At 33.1% G+C, this 9,086-nt stretch overlaps 1 non-coding gene across 1 annotated transcript; it reads left to right on the forward strand.

Moving 5' to 3' along the window:
• Positions 1–2,303: 2,303 nt before the first annotated feature.
• Positions 2,304–2,407, forward strand: LOC120608425 (U6 spliceosomal RNA). The gene has a single exon (XR_005654388.1). It is a non-coding gene; the product is annotated as a U6 spliceosomal RNA (small nuclear RNA).
• The last annotated feature ends 6,679 nt before the right edge of the window (positions 2,408–9,086 follow it).

Genomic DNA, 9,086 nt, shown 5'->3' on the forward strand with positions numbered 1-9,086 from the left:
ATTAAATATATTTACATAATATTATGTAACTGCTCAATTAGTATGAAACCTAATATAAACTTAAATAGTTTAAATGGTTATCATTCTAAGATAACATATTTGCACTTTACATTACCAGAATGTTGCAATTTAGAGCAACATTGGGGATTACCTTGTCCAAACTCTCCACCTATGTAGGAGAAACTGAGTTTTAGAAACTAAAAGTCTTTTCCAAAGTAAATAATAAGTTTTGGAAGAGATGAATTTAGAACTCAGATTTCTGTATATCTCATCTAGTTTAGTTTTCAATGAAGGCTTTAAATATGTTTTAGTTCAGAAGAGAAATACTTTCGGTAGGAAAATGAAACACTAGGACAAGAAAGCATGTTAAATATTTGAACCTGTGTTATCACAGTGGTTTTCAATCACATTTTATTGGTGACTAGTTCATTAATGCTTACAGCAGGCCTATTTTATTAAAGTGGATGTTTGTGGGCTTCCTATTAAGTGTCATAGTGGTGGATGCAAAAACGTTCTGATACCATCTCCAAGCATGATATTGCATGCATGCACTTATCTAAAACCCATATGAGTATGATATACATGATATGTCTGTATTTATACTGAAAAAGTATTAATTGATCTTAAAAATTATAGACATTTTTCTTGGTGAGGTGTTTTTATAGCTTCCTGGGGCATAATTAATAAAGGCCTAAACAAAAACAAAAAAAAAAAAAAAACAAAAAAACAAAAAAAAAAAGAAGAGAATACTAATAGACGAAAAGACTAATAGAAGAAAAAACTAATATATCTGAATCCTCTTTTCATATTTCCAATGAAATAGAGCTAAAAGAGACATAGAAATTTATGACAAGATTTTTCTCCCTGCTAGTGTAAAGTTTACTGTGGTTAGAAATATTGGCATGTCAGAAATCTACTAAGGTTGTAAAGAAAATTTTTTCTCGGTGATAATATACTTTGTGGTTAAAATGAAGATAGTATATAGTGGTTATTGGTTTGCCATTAGTGTAAAATAGACATTTGTTCAAATTTCTGCTCTGTCGCTTACTAGTTTTATGATCTTTGAAGAAGTTATTTAATCTTTCTAAGAACAGTTCCTTTATCTGTCAAACAAGATTTATACTAGTGCCTATTTTATAGTATTGTTATGAGAATTAAATAATATGATAGTTCATCTAAAAGCATTTAATACAGTGCCCATATAATGTAATAGCTCTGCAAATGGGAACTGTTATTACAATCAGCATTTATTGCTAAAGACACACATGAGTAAAGCCTGAAGGTGTAAATAATAAAAAATCCCCCCAATCTCATAGTAAGGGCTACTATTTATGCCCACTAGGGAGAGAAATTTATAGATTACTTGATAGCTACTCTCCTTGCTTTTCACTCCAACTTTCATATGAAACTGTATTTGGCATTTTTCTGTCACATATAACATGCAAGAAACTTAAAATAATTTTTATACCCCATGTGAGTTACTTATTTTAAAATTATACAATGCCATGAGAAACTTCTCATGTGATGATTAAAGCTCTCAATTCCACAGTTCTCTGTGTTAAAAAGATTGGCCTTACATTATGGTTTTATCTGTTCCCTTTTAGATATCACCATTAATCCTAGTTAAATAATCATCTCAAATCTTGCTTAATTGAGATTACTCCTTAGGAGCAAATCAAACAAGTCTACTACATTTTATATATGATAACTTTCATATATTTAGAGAGAGCTCTCATATCCTAAAGTGAACTCTTCTTTTCAAGGTAAATGAACAAAGGTTTTCAAACATTTCTCATATAACAATCTGTCTAGTTTTATCATTACCCTCACCATTCTTTCCAATTTGTCTAATAATTGAAAAAAAGTTTTGATGCATTGTTAAGAAATTGATATTCCAGGTATTTTTTGATATCAGAAAATACAATAGGAATGTTTTCTTTTCTTATTTCAAGTATTGTACTGCTGTTAATGCTGCATAACATCACATTAACTTTTTTGAATGTGTGTGTGTATATCTCTGTGTGTATATATATGTGTGTATAAAACTCATACTCAACTCATTGTCAATGAAAATCATTTAAATCTTTATTACATGGGTTGTTAGTCTTCTTTATGCATTCCATGGAAACTTTGCTCTTTTCAAGTGTAGACATATTCCATATATTAAATAATATTAGATTTATTCTATTTTTTTCCTATCAAAAAATTTTGGATGATAATTATGACAACCATATATTCCGTTTCAAAATGTGCCACTAGGAGTAATGACAGCAAAATGACAAACAAAAAAGCTCCAAGCTCTTCTGCTAACTTCGGCAGCACACATAAAATAATTGGAACAATGCAGAGAATAGCATGGCCTCTGTGCAAGGATGACATGTAAATTCGTGAAGCATTTCATAATTTTCACTTTAAATGTAAATTGATTAAATGGTCCAATCAAAAAAAAAAATAGGGTAGTCAAAAAGATAAGAAAACAAGACGTATGCATATACTGTCTACAAGAGACCCACTTCAGATCAAATGACACTCACAGACTGAAAGAAAAAGGATGAGAAAAGATATTTCATAAAAATGGAAATGAAAAATAAGCTGTGGTAGTGATACTTATATCAGATAAAATAGACTTAAAACAAAGGATATAATAAGAGACAAAGAAAGGCACTACATAATGATAAAGGGATCAATAAATAAAGGGGACATAACCATAGCAAACATATATGCATCCAACATAGGAGTGCCTACATACACAAAGCAATTATTGACTGACATAAAAGGAGAGATCAACAGTAATACACTTGTAGTAGGATACTTTAACACATCATTGACATCAATGGGCACATCTTCCAGGCAAAGAATCAACAATGAAACAATGGGCCAAGGAGACACACTAGAATTCATGGATTTAATAAATATTTTCAGAGCATTTTACCCCAAAGCAGCAAAATACACGTTCTTCTCAAGTGCACATGGAATATTTTCAAGGATAGACCACAGGTTAGGACACAAAATAAATCTCAATAAATTTAAGAAGATTGAAATCATATCAACCATCTTCTCTGATCACAATGGTATGAAACTAGAAATTAACTACAAGAAAAAAAACTGGAAAATACACAAACACATGGAGGCTAAATAACATGCTACTGTAGAACGAATGGGTTATTAATGAGATCAAGGAAGAAATCAAAAGATAACTAGAGATAAGTAAAAATGAGAACACAATAACTGAAAATCTATGGTCCACAGCAAAAGCAGCCCTAACAAGGAAAGTCATAGCAATATAGACAACTCAAGAAAGAAGAAAAAACTCAAACAAACAATTTAACCCTACACTTAAAAAAAAAAAAAGCTAGAAAAAGGACAACAAAGTCCAAAGTGAATAGAAAGAGGAAATAATAAAGATCAGAGCAGAAATAAACGAAATAGAGTCTAAAAAATAATACAAAAGATTAATGAAACCAAGAGCTGGTTCTTTGAAAGGATAAATGAAATTAATAGACCCTTAGCAGACTCGTCAAGGAAATAAAGAGAGAGTACTCAAATAAATAAAATCAGAAATGAAAGAGAATCTATAACTATAAACTCCACAGAAATACAAAAGATCATAAAAAAATACCATGAGGTATTATATGCCAATAAATTGGACAATCTGGAAGAAATGGACACATTCCTGGACCAGATGGTTTCATATGTGAATTTTACCAAACATTCAATGAGGAACTGTCACCTATTCTTCTCAAATTATTCGAAAAAAAACAAGAAAAGGGAAGCCTCCCTAACTCCTTTTATGAGGCCACAATTACTTTGATTTCAAAACCAGATAAAGGCATTACAAAAAAAGAAAAGTATGGGCTGACATCTCTTATGAACACTGATGGAAAAATCCTCAATAAAATATGCTTACAACATAGAAATATGAAAATTAAATGACAGAAAATTCAAGACAGTACTTCTGAAAAAACTCAGTGAGATTAGAAATGAATTATGTCAACAATTTCAGAAACTGAAAAAAAACAACTAAATGAGCGAATGAGTTCTTTAGCAAGGAGATTGAAGCCCTCAGAAAGAACCGAATAGACCTTCTGGAGATAAAGAACATACTACAAGAGTTGAAAAATGAAACAACAAGCTTGGGAAATAGAGTCAACCAAATGAAGGAAAGGATAAGTGATATTGAAGACAGAATCCAGAAATAAATCAGAAGGAAGAAGTGAGAAACTGAAGAATGAAAAGTAATGAAAGAGAAATACAAGAACTAGCTGATACCATCGTGAGAGGACACATAAGAATAATAGGCATTATCGAAGGGGAGTAAAAAAAAAACATAGAAAGCATTTTCAGACAAATAGTTGACGAGAGTTTCCCAAATCTAAGAAATGAACTGGAGCTTGGAATTCAAGAGTCAACAGAACACTCAACTATCTCAACCCAAAAAGGCCTTCACCAAGGCACATCGTATTAAAACTATCAAAAATCAACAACAAAGACAGAATTCTCAGGGCAGCCAGGGAAAAAAGATGGTACCCTATAAAGGAAAACCCAATAGATTATCGCCGGACTTCTCAGCACAAACCTTACAAGCCAGAAAGGAGTGGAATCAAATATTCAAATGATTAAATGAAAGAAACTACCCTCCAAGAATAATGTATCCAGCTAAGCTCTTCTTTAGATGAAGGAGAAATAAAGAACTTTCTAGACATACAAAAATTGAGAGAATTCTCCACTACATGGCCTGAATTACAGGAAACACTGAAAGAGGTCAGCTTACCTAAAACAAAATGAGAAAAAAAAACTGCAGAATTAAGACTAAGGTGACTAGCAGGCTGATAAAAGCAGAGAAGTGCAACCCTTACAAGAACAGGGCATTATAAGCTTAAAATAAGAAGAGATTTGCTATAGCAAGATAGTAATTAAAGTTCAGTGTACATAGGGATAACATGGGACAACAATAACAGAAAAGGGGAGGATTCGAAGATCCAAATTCACAAAGAGGAATGGAGATAAGGCACATGCAGAAGAAAAGAGATGACTGTATACATACAACTATCCTTTTCATGTTCATAAAGGTAACCACAGGCCAAAGATTTAGAACTGAAGTATATAACATAAACAAAAAGAACCAGAGGGAAAACCAATAAAAGCCAACCAAAATAAAGAAAACAGAAACACAAGGACAAGGAAGCAATGGAAACACCGAGATACCAGAAAGCAAAAGATAAAATGGCTATAAGAAGGCCTCATATTTCAATAATCACCCTAAATATAAATGGAATGAACTCACTAATAATTAGGTACATAGTTGCAGTTTGGATCAAAAAACAAAACTCGACCATATGCTGCCTCCAGGAGACACATCTCAGTTCCAAAGAAAAATATAGACTCAAAGTGAAAGGATGGAAAATGATGTTTCGAGCAAATGGCATTCAGAGAAAAGCAGGAGTAGCAGTACTAATCTTGGACAAAGTAGAATTCAAAATTAAAAAAAAAAGGCAAAGAAAGATACCTTTTTGATTTTTAAGTCTATCATTATGAGGGACACTTCATAATGATAAAGAGAATCATGCACCAAGAAGACATAACACTTTCAGGGAGCCCTGAAATATGTAAAGCAACTACTAATGGAACGAAGGGGAGAAGCAGACCAAAACACTCGTAGTGGGGGACTGAATTACACTACTGTTGGATATGGACAGATCATCTAAACAGAAAATCAATAAGAAATAGCCTTCTTAAATGACACATTAGACCAACTAGACATAATTGACATATATAGAGCCTTTCATCCTCAAACAGCTGCTTATGTATTCTTCTCTAGTGCATATGGAACATTCTCAAGGAATGATCAGATACTGGGACACAGAGATAGGCTCAACAAATATGAGAGTAGAAATTATACCAACCATATTTTCTGATGATAATATATTGAAACTAGATATCAAATGCAAAAAGGAACCAGGAAGAACCACAAATACATGGAGATTAAACAACATGTGACTATAGAATAACTGAGTCAGAGAAGACGTCAAGGGAGAAATCAAGAGATATATAAAAATGAATGATAATTATAGTACAACATATCAAAACTCGGGACACGACAAAAGCAGTCATAAGAGGAAAGTTCATATCATTAATGGCCTATCTCCAAAAACAAAAACGAGCTCAAAATAACAAACTAATGCTTCATCTTAAAAAACAGGGAAAGGAAAAACAAAAGAAGCCTAAGACAGCAGAAGGAAAGAAATAATCAAATTTAGAGCAAAAATAAATGAAATTGAAAACGAACAAACGAACAAACAGAAAACATGAATGCAACAGAGAGCTGGTTCTTTGAGAAGGTTAATAAATTCGACAAACCCCTGGCTAGGCTCACTAAAGAAAAAAGAGAAAGGACACAAATAAACAAAATCAGGGGTGGAAGACGGGAAATAACAACAGAAAATGCAGAAATACAAAGGATCATACAAGAATGGTATGAAAAAATTATATAACACCAATTTAATAACCTAGAAGAAATGGACCAGTGCTTAAAAAAAATACAACCTTCCCACACTGAATTAAGAACATCTGGAAAATTTAAATAGATTGATCAACAGTATGGAAATTGAAACTATTATCAAAAAACTACTAAAAATTAAAAATCCTGGACCAGATGGCGTCGCCAGTGAATTCTCCCAAATATTCAAAGAAGATTTAGTACCTATTCTCCTCAAATTCTTCCAAAAAATCCAAGAGGAGGCAATACTTCCCACCTCATTTTATGAGGCCAATATTACCCTGATACCAAAACCAGGTAAAGATAACACAGAAACAGAAAACTACAGACCCATATCTCTCATGAACACAGATGCAAAAATCCTAAATAAATACTAGCAACCCGAATACAGCAACATATTAAAAGGATTATACGCCACGATCAAGTGGGCTTCATTCCAGAGGCACAGGGATGGTTCAACATATGCAAATTGATTAATATGATACACCACATAAACAAATTTAAAAAATAGAATCATATGATCGAATCAATAGACACAGAAAAATTCTTCAACAAGATACAGCATCCATATGTGATCAAAACATTTAACAACATTGGTATAGAAGGAAAGTACCTTAACATAATAAAGGCCATATATGACAAACGCTCAGCCAACATTATCCTTAATGGTGAAAAACTAGAAACTTTCCCTCTAAGATCATGAACAAGGCAAGACTGTCCTCTATTACCACTGTTATTCACTAGAACATTGGAGGTCCTAGCAAGTGCAATCAGGCAAGAGAAAGATATAAGAGGATCCACACAGAAAACGAAGAAGTCAAACTGTCACTATTTGCGGATGACATGATTCTCTATATAGAAAACCCTAAAGACTCCACAAGAACACTACTAGAAACAATAAGCACATATAGTAAAGTCTCTGGTTACAAAATCAAAGTTCAAAAATCCATCGCGTTCCTATACTCACCTAATGAAATGTCAGAAAAAGAAGCGGAAAAAATAATTCTTTTTGCAATTGCAACAAAAAGAATAAAATACCTAGGATTAAATCTAACAAAACACGTGAAGGACCTATATAATGAAAACTATAAGACTCTATTAAAAGAAATTGAAGATGATACAAAAAAAATGGAAAGATATTCGTGTTCTTGGATTGGAAGAATCAACACAGTTAAAATGAGAATTTTACGTAAATCATTATACAGATTTAATACAATACTCATCAAAATCCCATCAGCATTTTTTTAAAAAAATAGAACCAAAAAATATCAGATTTGTATGGAAGCACAAAAGACCCTGAATTGCCAAAGCCATCCTGAGAAAAAAGAACAAGCCTGGAGGCATCACTGCCAGACTTCAAATTATGCTAGAAAGTGACAGTAATCAAAATGGCATGGTATTGGCAGCAAAACAGACACATGCACCAGAGGAACATAATCAAGATTCCAGAAGCAAACCCATATTTATATGGGCAAATAATTTTAGACAAAAAAGCCAAAAACATAGAGTAGAGAAAGCCTTTTTCAATAAATGGTGCTGGGGAAATTAGAAGTCCACCTGCGAAACAATGAAGTGACTGTTGTCTATCACCACACACCAAAATGAACTCAAATGGATTAAGAACCTGAATATAAGGCCGGAATCAATAAAATGTATAGAAGAAAACATAGGAACTAAACTCAAGGACCTTTGACTTAAAAAGGATTTTATGAATTTGACCTCAAAAGCAAGGGAAGTAAAAGCTAAAATAGATGAATGGGACTACTTCAAACTAAAAAGCTTCTGCTCAGCAAAGGAAACCATCAGCAAGGTAAAGAGACAACCATCTGAATGGGAAAATACATTTGCAAACAACACCTCTGATAAGGGCCTAATATCCAAAATATGCAAAGAACTCATACGACTACAACAAAACAACCAAAATATCCAGTCAATAAATGGGCAGAGGACCGGAACAGACACTTCTCCCTAGAGGACACACGAATGGCCAACAAATATATGAAAAGATGCTCAACATCGCTAGCTGTTAGGGAAATGCAAATTAAAACCACAATGAGATACCATCTCATACCTGTTACAATAGCTATAGTCGACAAAACAAGTAATAACAAATGTTGGAGAGGATGCGGAGCAAAGGGAACCCTCATACACTGCTGTGGGACTGCAAATTGGTACAGCCACTATGGAAAACAGTATGGAGGTTTCTCAAAAAACTAACAACTGATCTAGCATATGATCCAGTAATCCCTCTACTGGGTATTTACTGCAAAGACTTAAAAACTCATATCCGAAAAGACATTGGCACACCGATGTTCATAGCAGCACTATTCACAGTGGCCAGGACATGGAAGCAACTGAAGTTTCTTATGATGGATTATTGGCTAAGGAAGCTGTGCTATATATTTACAAAGGAATATTACTCAACCATAAGAAAGGATGAAATATTGTCATTTGTGACAACCTGGATGCACTTCGAGATAATCATACTAAGCAAAATAAATCAGACAGAAAAAGTTGAAAATCACATGATATCACTTATATGTGAAACAGAAACCTAAAAGCAACAAATGATGAGGACAAACAGAGACTC

This window comes from Pteropus medius, unplaced genomic scaffold (assembly GCF_902729225.1).
Source record: "Pteropus medius unplaced genomic scaffold, Ma_sr-lr_union100, whole genome shotgun sequence".
Classification (NCBI taxonomy): domain Eukaryota; kingdom Metazoa; phylum Chordata; class Mammalia; order Chiroptera; family Pteropodidae; genus Pteropus; species Pteropus medius.